The sequence below is a fragment of the Manduca sexta genome, chromosome 2, assembly GCF_014839805.1.
Source record: "Manduca sexta isolate Smith_Timp_Sample1 chromosome 2, JHU_Msex_v1.0, whole genome shotgun sequence".
Lineage (NCBI taxonomy): Eukaryota > Metazoa > Arthropoda > Insecta > Lepidoptera > Sphingidae > Manduca > Manduca sexta.
The window spans coordinates 388,931-405,652 of NC_051116.1; the positions used below are offsets into that span (position 1 = coordinate 388,931).

Consider the following 16,722-nt stretch of genomic DNA (forward strand, 5'->3'; position numbering starts at 1 on the left):
GAAAGAAAGAAATATTTATTATTGACAGTGGGACAGTATATAATACAGGACTGATATTATTATTATATTATTATAAGTATGTATTTTGTGAAGAACTCTCTAGGTTATACGCAAAAAATCTTATCTTCCGACCTGGCCATCGAACAGAAACTTCAGAACAGGAGTTATACGTCTTCGTATCAATTTATACATTGTTATTGCTGGACTAACAAGACTAATAGCTTGTTTATTGTCAAGAATCGTAAACATTTTGTTGGCCTGGCTCCACGGACAAAAACAATGTCAATGGGTGAAACCCACGCCTGGAGTGTCATTCAGATACAAAAATAATGGAAAATTCAGTTTACTTGTGTTTCAATCTAAATTATAAGTGTAGAAAAAAATCGTTCTATTAGTAATATAAATACAAATAATGAAGATCATCCACTGAATGGATTAGAATGAAAATATGCACAGATATAGATCGTGGTTAACATATAGGCTATATTTTTATTGGTTTGAATGACGAGACGAGCTGGCCGTTCGCCTGATGATAAGCGATACGACCGATAGACAGTAGAAACAGCAACACCTTGAATTACAAAGTATTGTTCGGTATTCCACTGCGCTCGCCATCATGAGACATGAAATGACGTCTTATTATGTCCAGTAGTTACTCTGGCTACAATGTCCTTCACACCGGATCACAACAGTGACTACTCACTGCTGCTTGGCGGCAGAAATAGACATTGCGGTGGTACCATACCAGATGGACTCGCAGTTATAAGACCTACCACCAGTAAGCTCAATTTTAGCGTGCTGCAAGAAATTTGTTTATTTAAAAATAAAAAAAAATGCTTTATTCATCACGTAGGCGAACATAGTTGCACTTATGACAAGTCAAGGTACATGAGCATATTTAATGATCACTTAATTAAATTAGTTTATATATACAAAGACAATTTATATTCAAAATAAAATAAATGAAAAATATACTTAGTAACAAAGAAGCCAGCTCGGGCTGGCAGGGAAGAATAAATAAAATGATGTATATATGTATTTTTAAATAAGCAATAAGGGAGAAACGTGTCGCGATCCTCACCGGTGAGGACAATAAAAGCCCTAACCTAGCTAACCTACCAGCCTTTCACTAACTATTAACTAATTTATAACAAATCTACACCATTTTATTAAAAAATAAAACATTAATAATCAGATTCCGTTACTGTACAAGATAAAATCTGGCATCCATGTAATCGTAGACAATAAATTATTTTAATATTTTATTGAAACAAATTTAATATCTGTTTCGTAATGTTCGAATTGAGTTGTTAATGACGATTTTATGCAAAATATCGATCGCTATCTCTACTAGTTTACGATATCCACGTAGCATCGCTAGATGTGAATTATTTCCGAAAACATGTTTGTGACGTTATCCGTTTAAGTTGCTATGTCGTATGCGCGCTTTGATTATTCAGTGTGGATCATCTTCGAACTGAGACGAATGTCCGCAGTTTCAAATCCCAAGGGCACACACCTCTGACTCTTCTAAAATTATGAGTGATTATCGCTTGCTTTAACGATGAAGGAAAACATTATGAGGAAACCTGCATACTTGAGATGTTCTCTATAGGAATTTTAAGAGTGTGAACTCTATCAAACCGTACTAGGTCAGCGTAGTGGACTAAGGCCTAATGCCTCTCAGTAGTAGATACCCGTGCTCAGCAGTGGACAAGTATATAATACAGGGCTGATATTATTATTTATATTAATATATTTACACAAAATATGCTAGTATTCGCATTAAAAACGTTCAAATCATGATATGGAAAAATATGAAATATTTTAATTGATTCCTGCTATTTCTCGGTACACTGAGTAACCATCACATATGCGCAAAATTTTTGTATCACAATCTTCCCAATGTTCGCTCTATAATCTTAGAACTTACCTTAATTACTTTATAACAAATATTTACCTTCAACCCTAAAATGTTCCCACCAGATTATTAATTTAAACACGACATACGCTATTTTGAACGTTTGGACGATATCAAATAGGCCTAACGTCACAGATACAATCGCCCGGTCGTAAAAACATTTTTTTATGATAGCAACCCAGCGGGGGGCTAATTAATGACCGTGTACGGCATTACGATAAAAATTACGTCCGCGCCACTCGATAAACAATGACAGTCGTGGAACATGTGTTTTAGGGATAATTTTCGATATAATTAATTGGATAATAAAATTCCGTGGTTTGTTACGTTTGTTAAAGGATGAGGAACGTGAAGTTTTGTTTTTGTTTGGGTTATTGGTTTATTTTATATTGTTACGTCTTGTTTTGGATTTTGATTTTTCATTATTTCAATTATGAAATTGTTTTCTCCTAATAATTCAATACTTCTTCGGTCATATTATCATTCAATCTACTTCACTTTTTAACGCATTCGTTTTTTAACTTTTGTCACATTATCCGTATAAAGCTGAACAACTTCGGTCGCTAGACTTATGATAGAAAAAAAGTTAAGCGGTTATATCATAAAATATATTAAAGTTGTGATTCTTACTGCAAATACACCTATTGCTTCAAATGAGATACTGTTTGCCTGCAGCCGCTTGGTAGTTCATCTGAATAGGCAAGAAATATTTTTTTTTTTTTAAACAGCCTGATAATACATGGAACTCATCCTCATTCTTCCTTCATATTCATACAAATCGGAAAGCACGTTTTAACACTTGTTATTGTCGTTTCAGTTTACACAGGTTTTAACATAATTTAACATTACCTAAGTTTAATTTTATAAAGTGGCGAATTATAACTATTTTCATAAACATTTTAAAAGGGCACAATAATTTCGTATTAACCATGAGGATGTGATCAAAGGTACTTGACCCTTTTACATAATGTTATGCTGTTCATCTTCTTTATACATATTATAAAACAAAGCCCCCTTCTCTGTCTGTATGTTATCGATTTTCTCAATATACTGAACGGATTTTAATGAAATTTGGTATGGAGATAGTTTAAGAACCTGGCAAGATTAGGCTAGTTTCTATCCCGGGAAAACTTCACGCGGGCGAAGTCGACAGCAAAAGCTAGTATAATGCCATAGAAGCAAGTATCTCGCCTGATCGTAAGCTGTAGCTATAGCAACGTAATATGAAGATCTGTATGGTATTGCTCTGCATTTTCTAACCTCGCATTAGGCTAAAGTCTTGTAATTACCCTAGCTTTAATGTTGAATTGAAATACCTACTCATTTAGTAGAAAAGGCAATGGAGTGGTATCTTAGACATACTCAAGAGATGCAATACAAAATATATTGACGAAATACATAGCTGTAAATACTAATCTATACTATTATATAAAGCTGAAGAGCTTGTTTGTTTGAACGCGATAATCTCAGGAACTACTGGTTCGAATTGAATAATTCTTTTAGTGTTCGATAGCACATTTGTTGAGAAAGACTACAGGCTATATAACATCAGGCTATGATTAATAGGAGCGGAGCATCATTAAAAAATGTTGCAAAAACGGGAAACATTTACTCCTTTTTAAGAACTTCTGTTGCGTGCGCTGCGTAAACGATTAAAGTTACGAAGCAATCATGTATAAGGGAATTGTTTCTCAAAAAGAGTTCTAAAAAATATACTAAAAAATAAAGTCCCCCGTCGCATTTTTCTGCCTGTCTGAACGCGATTAATTCAAAAAATACCTAAAGGACTTAAGTACTTGGGTGTTTGGTAAGGATATAGTTTATGACCCTGGGAAGGCTACTTCTATCACGGGATAATGTACAGTGGAACGTTTATCCCGAAAAACTTTTTTACGCAAGCCGACCCGCGAGCGAAAGCTAGTTATAATTTAAAGACAGGTGTATCGGATGAAAGACGCCATACGCCAGCAAACTTATAATGCTCGGGATACATTCCTGCTGGTGGTAGGAACTGTCAATATGATATTGTACTCAATTGTAAAATTATTTTGATCTACCGGCGTAAACTGTACTGGAACCAAACCTAGTTCTGATATGCTTATGGAGAAGTGCTCAAATGATGCTCTACATAGATACATGTAGCAACTGATTTTTATATAAATTAGAATTATAGGCATAGTTTTGCGAGGACCTATGTTGTTGCGTGATCCAGAGTTGTACTCGACCCCTTATTAAAATTGCTGGTGGTATTTATTTATTTATTTAAGGTCAGCCAACAGTTGTTTACACATCTCATTACAAACTTAAATTATTTGGCACCATGAACATGTGCAACAGCCACTTAAAGGCTAACACAACATGCACAAATAACGGTTGGAGTATACATCACAAAAATTGTATATTTTTTATCCGCCCGGATACCGACCACCGTACAAAAGGTGTCTTCCACGTACTTGCAGATTTGATAGTCTTGGTTAGTTTAAAAAAATGTAGTGAACTGCCTCAACCTGTGGGTAGGCTCCACGTAATTCTCTATGTGAGGATAGACCACCCGACACTACTGATACACCGAAGGCTTTAAAAGCGAATAAAAATATAAAGTAACGAAAAAACTACTGGTGGTCACTCATATGTGATAGTCCGCCTGGGTAGGTACCTACCACTGCAATGTCTACTTCTGCCGCCAAACAGCAGTGTGTGGTCACTGTTGGGTTCCGGTTTGAAGGACATTGTAGCCAGTCGCACTGGACAAAATAAGACTTAACATTTCATGTCTCAGGATAGCGAGCGCAGTGGAATACCAAACAATCCATTGTTGGATGGTGTCTCTACTGTTTATGGGCGGTTGTATCGCTTATCATCAGGCGAACTGCAAGCTCGTCTCATCATTCAAAGCAATAAAAAAATAACTTCGATGATTTTCCATAATAATTGTAAAAGTATGTGAAGTTTAACAACTCGCATTAGGCTATCTTAGGTAAAAACCAACTTCCTTCGTTATTAAAGGAGGTGCGTGACTAACTGTTATTTTTAATAAATGAAGCAAACAAGTGGAGTATCTGATGGCAATACAAAAGAAATTATCGATAGATTGTTTTTTTTAATGTTCTTTGCATGGGACAATAAACAGTAATCTCAGATGTTTTTTATTATCTAACCGCTAATGTTGGCAACAAAAATATTATTAATCAAAGATGTTATAAAAATTATAAATTGTTATGAATATATCGTTCTTTTTTTTTTATGAACCCCGTAGATACTAAATGTTACCTAAAATACTTTTTTTATGATCTTTTTGAATACTCCATTATTTATATTACTGCTTAGAATATTTTCTTGAAACATTATGGTGTATTTCTGCAATTTTGACGATTTAAGTGGTTTATTTATTGGTTGTTTTAATAAATTCTGTAATGAAAGATATTTTTATGTAATTTATTTATTTAAATAATGTTTTATAAAGTAATTCAGACGTAGTCATGTTTTCAGCTATAACGATATATAAAATGTGAAAAAGAAATATAAAATCATAAAGCCACGTGTGTTGAAGAACCCTTTAAGTAGTCTTAATGATGTTTGTTTTTTATTCTTTTACAGCATTTGGTATTAAACAAACAGCCGGCCGACGGACGGGAGCCGAGCTCAAAAATAAGGAAGGCATCCCGTGCCATACTCACACTCGTGTGAACTGCTAAATTAAGATCGGTCTCACACCAACAACTTTAACAAGCTAAATGCTAAAAATAAAATCCTCACCAGTGACGAAACACAACCTATTTACGATGTACGCTCAGGAAACTTTAACGTTCATTCAAAAATTCCAAATGGCGCCACTAAAACTTCCAAACAACAAACACACACTGGCCAGTACAAAGAAAACTGTTCGAAAAGCGATATTTTTTTAAATGCCGTTCCGTTCAAAAAATGCGTGCGCACGAACCGAAAGCGAAAATGGAACTAGTTTGACTCAAACTTCCGTCCCGCTCTCTGATTGGTCGTGCTGAATTAAAGAGGTTGAATGAGCCAATGGCGAAGGTTTGCTGTGTAGACGGGTAACGCCTCTTATTGGTCGCCGCGTAGATTCGCCATTTTTCAGATTTTGAAACAATTGGGATTGTTGTGTAGGTAGGCGGATTGTTGACGGAGACCGGTTAACGATTTCTGAAAATTTTGTGGAGATATTTTTGCCGCGCTCCATAAAGCCCGCAATTGGCCAACAGCTGACATGATTAAATCATTCAAATAGAGAACAGTGATGTAATTCAAAGAATTTAAGCGCGTTCCACATTATTTTGAAACGTAACTGACATTGCGGATGCAGTTTTGATCAAAAGAGATTTTATGTTCCTTTCATTTAAAATTATAGTGTACAAAATGGATTCCCTGAAAATGGTACATTATGACCAGAATTGGATAAAATTACATGATTGGCTTACAATTTAATGAAAACAAATACAACCAAATATTCAATCTTCAAATTATTGGCAACCAAAACAATCCGACTCCCATATCAATATTTGAGTGAAATAACTTGACTACCAATTTGAATACGATTCAGTAGGAATTTCTCTTTAATCCCCAACTGATATAGAGGAATTTTATAAGTTTAAGATGTCTATCTGTGTGTCTGTCTGTGGTACCACACATCCCAAAAGAGATAGAGGTATTTTATACGGATCTTTTTTATGATAAGACTGAGACAATTTTTGTTCAGATTGTGTGTCCACTACCTGCGTCCACTACAGTCTCTTACCTTGACACTAATCTTCTTCAGCATGGATCTGTATAAGCAAGGCTACATAGAGAAACTTCCTTAAGGTGAACTAAAAAGTCGAAGCCCTAAAGGAGAGCTAAATACATCAAAGTGCAGATGTAAAAATAGTCTTCTTAGCGGCATTAATTATTTATTTTCATTTGTTTTGATACACGGAATTCTACTTACGTAGCTATAAATAAGTTTTATGAATAATAATTTTATTACATTATACTGAGTAATGAATAAATTTAATAAGTAACGAAAAGTGCACTCATTTTTGGTGAGTGACAATCTACACAGCCGTAATGTCACTTATTTATAGTACAAATTGGGCATAAATTACCTAACTGATAAAGATATTCAAATAAGAATCGTTAAGCAATTCTTTTTACACTTCTTTCTTTTCTCCCTTCGGATCTAACCGGCTATGTGGTCAGCAAAACTAACATATTTTTATAGCATATATCACATTTTGGCTTAATATTTACGCCAGACGTAATATCTCTGGAGAATAATATACTTACCTCTTTTACTAGGGAAATTAAAACGTTGCCTAATCAAATGTCAGATCAGACGATGTTGTTTTTAGTGCCCGTAAAAAAAAGAATCAGATATTTATGAGATCCAATATTAAGAAAGTATTTGTTTAAATTCTAGATATTGCAAAACAGAAACTGACTCGTAATACCAACTTTAAATTAAACGCACCAAAGAGAAATTACTGCGGATTGTATTACATCTATAATCTATAATTTCTTTCCTATCCTTCAAAGAATACCCTCAAATATCTAAAGAAAAGCGAACCGTGTAATCCGTAAAAAAACAAATACATCTATTATCTAAGGCGGGACCCGCTAGTTTGCTCATTTCAGACCTATTCATCACAATGAAAGAATTAAAAAAAAAACAACCCGCCATTTTGTCATTCCAAATTTAAACTTTCTCAACATGTGATAAGGTTCGTACATGTGTAAAGTTAAGTTGGTAGCTCTGAATGCGATCATTACACGCGTATTTGGCGGGCTTTGTTCGCGCCTTTTGTGGGACCGCGCCTTTTGTTAAATGACGTTTAGTGGCAGACATCTTGTTTTGAAACGTCACAGTGGGTGACAGTTTTGGGGTTCCGGATGTTGTGAATTAGAATTTAATTGGCTTAATTGATGATTTTACAGTTTTCATAAAGGGCGATGTAATTGACAAATTGTTGTGCTAACATGACAATTGTAAGTTATATTTAAATAGCTTTAAGAAATAAAAGGAATTCAGACGATAAAATCTTTATTCGACCATAAAAATTTAAGAACCTTGTAGCAACTCGCTAATCGTACAAAATCAAAAGACAACGGGAAAGCCACACCTAGATTTCTTTCAGGCATCTATAATGACTCTAGGTTATTAGATAAAATTGTTCCAGAAGTATTATAAAACACATTATAGCGAAATTACAAAATTTATCTGACAGAAAAAAAACAGGTCCTAGATACAAAATCTTACAGAACCCATCACCTCGCTCTCAACTCTCGTTGATTTTTTTTTTATCCACAAACACCGGCAGTCAAGTACACTACAAAGGATCAATAGGTTTAATGTATAGATCTTGATAACACATTGCGCCATTGAAATCTTTTTACCGCCAAATCAGCTGGAAGGAAGCAAAATGTACAGCCACTCCTTTGTTTAGGGATAAGGAAATTTATTTTAATGGTAGTATGGTAGTTTCGTTTTGAGTGATGTAACTTTTTTCATTAATTTTGAGTGATGTAACGTTTTATTCGGTGTTGCTTGGGACTCAGGGCGCGAAATACTTTTTGCCTATAAAATGTAACTGTTTACTTTTCTCGGATAAAATTAAAATATCAGTTTTAGGTGAAGAGTAATATTTACTTCATAGGTTAATGCGGGACGTAATTTACATATATGACAAATTTCATTTCAAATCGTTTTACAGCTTCTGCATTTAATTCTAGCAATATCTGAAATTATTAATTTTAACTATCACAATACTTTTAGGCCCTATCTATTATATTACCATCAGAAGAGTGCCTTGTTACTTTCGTGAAATAGCCCAAAATAACAAGAATACTATATTAAAGTGATAAAGTCCGAAACCATAAATTTGCCAAAATACAGCACAAAGTAAACAATATTTTATTCTGACACAAATCAAGAGGCTCTCCATTTTAATGTGGGGTGTCGACAATGTGTTTATGGGGTTTGAGGGTTGGATTAGGGTGAATGTTCCCATATTGTTATTAATTTTATGAAGACTTGCAAGTTTGGAAATTATTTTTGCCGCCATTTTTTTATTAAATCAGTCATGTGATACTATCCTGTTATATGCAAGTTTGTAAAGATGTTTGTTAGAAGGCAAGCGTTTAAAGTACCTTAAAATCTTATAATATAAATAGTAAAAAAGATTTCTTATGTTTAAAACATAAAATAAAAGTATTTTACGAATTGTATCGCCGTTTTTTATAATTTTCTCCCGAAGTTTTAAGTCTGCAGCCTTCATGCTCACGAGGCGGACTGAGAAGTTATAGTAGAAAATGTAATATAGAGTCACGCATCATGTCACCCGAAGGTTAAGCAGAGGTGCAACCAAGGCACCATCTATTCGCCAAGTATATTCCGTCCCATGATGTGATGGCCCTATCGCCATATTAAGCACAAATAGCGGACTCCGGGATACTGATCAGAAAAACCTAATATAATTTTGTTAAACACCGGATCTCTGAACGGCTTTCAGCACACGCAATGCAACACTACCGAAGCAATAAGAGTGTTTATACCTGATAAATGATATTAACTACAACATGCATGAGGCATGGCCCAAAACTTGGTCCTGATCTGGTCACTTCTGACCCAATGGAAGCCGCTCTATTCACCCTTGGTAGCACTTCTTTATAGCACGAGATAGAAGTAAACGCAAAAACTTCTAAAGGGATTAAATGTTGGAACAGAAACCATAATGATTTTTTATGTTTACGCGAATGTTTGACATTGAAATAAAAGTATTTTTCGGACTTTATCGCGGTATTTTATATTATAATTTTCTCACGACGTTTCGAGGACTTTGCAGCCTTCGTAGCCACGGAGCCGACTGAGGTGTTGGTCATCCGCAAAGTTAGTTACAATATCTACATTTACAATTATGTAATATTTTTTTTATTTTACAATTATATTTTTTATACGTCGGGAGTAAATTATAATATAAAATACTGCGATATAATCCGCATAATAGTTTTATTACAACCAGAAACCGCTTTACTATGAGCTGCTTTTTAAACATGTATAATATAGCAAATAAAATATCTCAAATGTGCTGTTCTACACTGTGGGTTTGCTCTCCAGAAATCTTATAAGGATATCAGCGGACTCCTATTACGTCTAGCTAGACCATTTGAACTTTATAGAAAGCAAGCTGCTTTGATAGTAGACAGAACAGTGACTTAAAAAAGACACTGGTCAGGGTCCAAGGCCCCAACCCTCCGAGGTCACGGTGTAACCTAGCCCTAAAATAGCTACGACTAGTGTTGCTAAGTACTAGTTCTTTAAAATCATGGCAACAGGTAAAACAAATTGGGATTTATGGTTGTAGATCGGGACATAAAAAAAATACTGTAAGTTTTGCTAAAGTTGGTAAATTGTTGGTAAAGCATAGATCGCGGTACAGTCGCGTCTTTAAGCAAACAAACAAAACTATATCTACAGCGCAAGTGATTTTTGATAAATTTAATCAATAAATATCAGCACATTTACGGTCCCAATTAGATGCAAATCGGGACACGTCCCCAGAACTCTGAAAATCGGAACGTCTCGCGGAAATCGGGACACCTGGCAACACTAGCTACGACCCTGATAGACCATACCTGCTTAAAAACTGGCTTTTCTAGTTATAAACATTCCTATACTTGAGATAAAAATGTCTCGAAGTTCATTATTGTCTTCCGCTTTGCTATGTAAGGACAATATTTCGTATTCTTCCCTATCCTTTTGATTAATTTATTGCGGAATAAAAGTAGACTAATCAAACTACACCACTCTGCAGTGGCGACTGGTGAAATTTTCCGAAAAGGAACCTGACAAAACATATAGGTACTAATATATATGAATGCGAACTGCAAATCTAATGACAATTAGATTCTACATGAAAGGAAGTCGACAGACATCGGGCTATATGGACCTACCAGTCCTGGATTTGTAAATAGGCCGTATAGGCCGCGACCTATGGGCAGCAGCCTCTTAGGGGCGGCAGATTTCAGAGGACGCTCACTCGATTTAATTAATCATTCGTTTATTTAATTTTAGTGCCATCCATAATACAAACAAATGGAAAATTATTAAGTATTTTAGAAACCTACATACATAAACCTACCTACATGGGGCGGCGGAAATAAAGTGGCCTGGACTCATAAAAAATATAAATCCGGCACTGGACCCATCGCCACTGCCGCTCTGTCAATCTCTCACAGGAGCAATGGGTATTTGAGGGTGAGATCTCGTCCCGAACTGAAGGTTAGTCCGGTCCCTATCCCGGTGGTAATGAGGTGAGGGAACCCGAGGCAGATACAGCTCGCGGGCAGGCGGGTGTCGCGTTACCGCGCGGTGGGCCCGTCCGTCCAAACCACGTACGATATAAAGAAAGTAACAATTAAATATAACTGAGAATTAATGTAAATCAATGGTTGCAACATAAATGGTGAGTTAACGTATCGCATTAACAGCGAAGCATCATGCTCTCATCTCGTCTCCTCAGCCCTCGCACGAATATAAAAAAACCGGGCTAATGCTGTCGGTATCAGAGTTCTAAAATTATATAGAGCGGACATAGGGAAGATTGTCATAGAAAAATTTCGCGCTTATGCTATGGTTACTCAATCGGTGAAATAGCAAAATCGATGTAAATACTTCATATTTTTCAATATCATGATTTGCACGTTTTTAACGCGAATATTAGCATATTTTGTGTAAATATATTATTTTTGTATTAATATCCAAGGACGCTGTGACTTGTCATATGGACATTTCAAATAAGACAGCGACTTATTACCAATTAGTAATAACTTTTGGAGCAAAAATTTGGCTGTGATATCCAGTCTATACTAACTATATAGTTTGATGTCTTTGATTTTCGTACATTTGTTCATGTATTTATCTAGCTTAACTATCAATTTAAATTAGCCATCGACTCCAAAATTAATAACCAGTATAGGTATTATAGGTAATTTTAAATATTTTTTTGGTTTTTAGTGGTTTTTGAAGGCGGCATAAGTTTTTGTTGAAAAGTTTTTGTTGCTTTTCTTTCTAGTAAACATCAGTATAGGTGTCATAGTTGACATCATTTTACGAGTTTTCTAATGTATCTCCGAAGTCAAGGGTCCAATAATGAAAAATTATATGAGACCACAAGGGAAGCACCAGCTTTCAAATAAACAAAGAATCAAAATCGGTTCAACCAGTAAAAAAATTGAATAATTCACTAATAGGAAGCTATGTTACTTCTGTGTGCTAGGAATTTATTCCGAGAAAATATAAACAAAAAATTTTATTTCATAAAGTGGTTTGTATTTTAAGTAAAGACGATTAAACGCTAACAATCGTGCAAGTGACATACCCATCACGTCACAGAATTGTATTTACAAAAAAAATAAACGGGGCTTCCTATTTTTACAAAGTCTAATGGAGGTCGCAGTAGTATTTACATAAAACTCTAATGAATCCAGAAAACTAAATATTAATCAGCTCTAGAAACACCATAAGAAACATCTTTTCTTTGATAAATATCTGCTATGAACTTTTCCGGCATTAAAAGTAGCTTAGATATATGGTCTATCTATCCAAACTTCCAAATCTGAAATTCCAGTATTTACTCCTAACAAATGTCCACATCCATTCATTTATAATTATAATAAATTGTAAAAAATATGAACGATCGTACTTTCTCCCAACCGTACCCCGTTCCGTTCAGTCGATAAATTCGCCGAGCAGCACCGGGCAGGCCCCGGACAGCCCGGGACAACGCCAGGAATGCCCCGAATGACAAATTTTATCGCCGCCACCATCAAATTATTGATTTTATGTACCACACCTACATTATTTATTGCGCTATGCTTGTTGATTTTTATATTTTGATATTTAAATGCTGGGGATAATTCGATTACGTATTCTTGTGGCGAAGGCTTGAGAGAAAATTTGAAAATAGAATTGTCGGATTAATTTGATCTCATTACAGGACTTTTGAAACGTTTTTAAATATAAAACGGGGTTTTCATTCACTCTCAGTCTTTATATTGATATTATAATCTTCAGCAAAATGAATTCTTCTTTTGAGCTCTCTTAAAGATTAAAATGCACTTATAAAAGCGATCTGCATCCAACGTGTTCCTGCGACTTTTATCAAGTCTGTTCGCTATCTATCTATCTATCTTAATGTGTTTTACGGATAAAATTATAACTATATTGTTTTTATTCTACAATAATCTTATTAGTATTATTCTGTCTTATACGACTTTAAAATGGGATCTGTGCAACAATTTTTTACTCATGTTGTAGATATTTTTAAACATCAAAGATTCGCCTTAGTATATCATCTCCCTATGGAGTGCAATCTTAGACAAATGGTTCTTATCTGCGTTTGGTTTTGTTATAAAGAGTAATTGTCTTAAAGAGTAGAACGCGGGAATCCATTTGAGATGTAGGATGTTTGTATTCGCCGAGATAGCGACCATCGTGATTGATTTCGGCCACGGCTGCCAATCTCGAGATATCAGCCATGCAGGAGAGTGCATAAGTGTGTGCGCAATACGCAGGTGCACTCTCTGTTTCTTCACTCTCATAGTCCGGTGAGACGGCAATCCGACATGACTGGAGAGAGATCAGACGCTGGACCAACGGCTTTACTTACTTTTTGTGGCATAGTATCACACCGTAAACTTCCTTACTCCGATTTTTGATAATAAATTTTTGACAACTCAGCTATCCATGGGGACTTCGCGTTGGACAAAGGGAAGACTTTACCGTCCATTAGCATATGGATAATGTCTCATAAAGATCTGTCGCCTGAAGCTTCGCGTTAGTTGAGGCTATTGATCAGAACACCCCAATGTTCGTATGTACTAATTTCAAAAAAAATCTAACTTTTTTTATTGTTTTGAATGTCGAGACGTGCTTGCCGTTCGCCTGATGGTAAGCGATACGACCGCCCATAAACAGTAGAAACACCATCCAACACCTTGAATTACAAAGTATTGTTTGGTATTCCATTGCGCTCGCCATCCTGAGACATGAGATGTTAAGCCTTATTATGTCCAGTAGTTTTACTGGCTACAATGTCGTTTAAACTGTAACACAACAGTGACTACACACGGGAAAGTGACACAACTGCACTGCTGCTTGGCGGAAGGAATAGACATTACGGTGGTACCTACCCAGGCGGACTCTCACATATGAGAGACCTACCACCAGTAAATAACGGCTTTAGAATAATGAGTCAATTAATCTAATTGGAATGCTCTAATCTGAATATTATCTTTTTAATAGCTTTTGCTCGAATCATCTCCATACCAAATTTCATGGAAATCTGTTAAGTACTTAGTTTTAATGTTTTTGCGTTTAGATCCGCAGACAGATGCAGGGGGGACTTTGTTTTATAATACAAATAGAACTTTTTAAGCGGAACAATTCCTTTATACATATTTATTGTCTAACTTTAACCGTTTACTCAGCACATGCAAGCAAAGCTCTCAAAAAGGTTTTTTTCCGTTTCTGCAACATTTTTCATTGATGCTCCGCTCCTATTGGTCATAGCGTGATGATATATAGCCTATAGTCTTCCTCGATAAGTGGGCTATCCAACATTAAAATAATAAATGTAAATTCGAAAAGAACCTAACCTCTGCTAACTTGTTAAGAAAACTTTCTTTAAATTATATCTTAACTGTTTTATATACATTATAAATTGCCAAAAATAAAAAGCGATTCCCCGCACACTTTCGACGCCATTTTATTTTTAAACATACAAACACATTTTTCACACTCAATGTTATAACTCATAAACATTAATTTATCAACTTACCTCATAAAAACATTGTTTATTATTCAAATGATGTAGAGTGAGCGAGAAACCACGAGATGGAAGGCTTTAGAGGAGGGCGTGGCGACCCCTCCCTTAACACCAGGCCAAGAGTTTCACGCCCATAATTGTTATTTATTCAACAGCTTTGATGTCATTAGGATGTGGATACGATTTCTAAATAAATCGCGGTGAATGAAAACATCTTGAGAGAACCTAAGAATTCTACATAGTAATATATGAGAACACACTTCGCCATGGCTTAAAACCTTAAGCAGCTACACTCCACCATATTTTTATCCGAGCTTTAAAGTCCATCTAGTCATTGACCTAACTAAACACATAATTAATTATACATTTTATTTATTTTAACTAAATATCCACAATGAATGTTTTTATTCTTATAGAGGCGGTATTTGTGGAAGTGGACCTCACAATACTTTGTAATTCAAGGTGTTGGATGTTGTTTCTACTGTTTATAGTCGTATCGCTACCATCAGGCGAATGGCAAGATCATCTCGTCATTCCAATCAATAAATAAAGGTCAACTAAAGGTATCTTAGGAAATGTTTCTTTAGTTTTAGTGAAATTTTTGAAGCAAAATTGGTCTCTTGCTAATCAGTGGACTTTAAGCAAAGGCTAGATGGACCGTAGCTTGAGGATGCCTGGTCTAGAGGAAGATCCCCGTGCTTGCTAGTTGGACTAATATCATAAAATATTAGTAAGGAGTTATTATAAGTACGCCATAATATAGAGCTGATGTTTTATTATAATTACTAAATCTGATTCTATGTTAATTTATTTATTTATTTATTTATTGCACTTAATATACAAATGTATACAGGCGGGCTTAATGCCATAGGCATTCTCTACCAGCCAACCTTAGGGTGGTGCAGAGATAATCATGGTAGGTGCATCACGGCAATATGACACTGAGAAAGAAGAAAAATATACAAAATACCTATAATAACTATAAATACAATATAAGTAACATTATAAGTATCAGAATACATAAATATAATGCAATATTATAAGATAAGGTGGTGACTATTACTTAAGGTGGTGACTTATTACCGCTTCATTTAGCAGTAACTGTCGAACTCTCCTTTTGAAGGCAAACCGAGTGGTCAACGATCTGATTTCGGTTGGGAGTAAATTCCATAGAAGAATTGATTGGACAGCGAAAGAACAGTGAATAAAGTCAGAACTATGAGGTGGGCATTTAAGGAGAAGATTGCTAGCTGAGCGAAGGTTCCTATTGTGACTATTACAGAGGAATTGGAAATTTGAAGATAAGTAAGTAGGAGGAGTAGGGGAGTTAAGAAAAGAGAATAAAGTCGTTAGTGCTCGCAACGAACGCCGCTGACGTATAGGCAGCCATTTAAGTTGTAGACGATAGGAAGAAATGTGGTCATATTTACGGAGGTTAAACACAAATCGAATGCAGTTATTTAAAAGTTGGTCTAGTTTGTTGAGTAAGTCTGCATTCAGATCAAAATAGCACAAATCAACATAGTCGATTATAGGAAGGATTAAGGTTTGCACCAGCAGAGTCTTGGTCTTGGGCGGGAGAAAGTTCTTCAGACGGTAAAGAGCACGAAGGGTACCGGTGACTCTCTGACAGACAGACGTTACCTGGGGCCTCCAGCTCAGAGTAGAGTCGATAATCTATATACTTATAATAAATCTGTAGAGAGGTCAATTCTGTACATGAAATATATTTCCAAAATAACTATCAGGGGGGATTAGGGATCGATACTGATGCCAAAAATGCAATTAGTAAAATTTTTGTCTGTCTGTCTGTCTGTCTGTATAACCGTTATAGAAACAAAAACTACTCGACGGATTTTAACGAAACTTGGTACAATAATTTTTCATACTCCTGGGCTGGTTATAGTATACTTTTCATCACGCTACAATTAATAGGAGCAGAGCAGTGAAGGGAAATGTTGGGAAAACGGGAAAAGTTCCTCC

The 16,722-nt window shown here is 35.4% G+C and overlaps 1 protein-coding gene across 2 annotated transcripts in view; it reads right to left on the reverse strand.

The window, feature by feature from the left end:
- Nucleotides 1–5,893, reverse strand: part of LOC115452072 (homeobox protein SIX2-like) — a 37,943-nt gene extending 32,050 nt beyond the window's left edge. The window contains exon 1 of one of the 2 annotated variants that reach the window (XM_037437884.1): nucleotides 5,678–5,893. The gene's annotated coding sequence lies outside the window, so the exon portion shown is untranslated. Of the gene's footprint in view, nucleotides 1–5,598 lie in introns of both variants that reach the window. The other variant, XM_037437887.1, reaches the window with a different exon arrangement.
- Nucleotides 5,894–16,722: the final 10,829 nt, after the last annotated feature.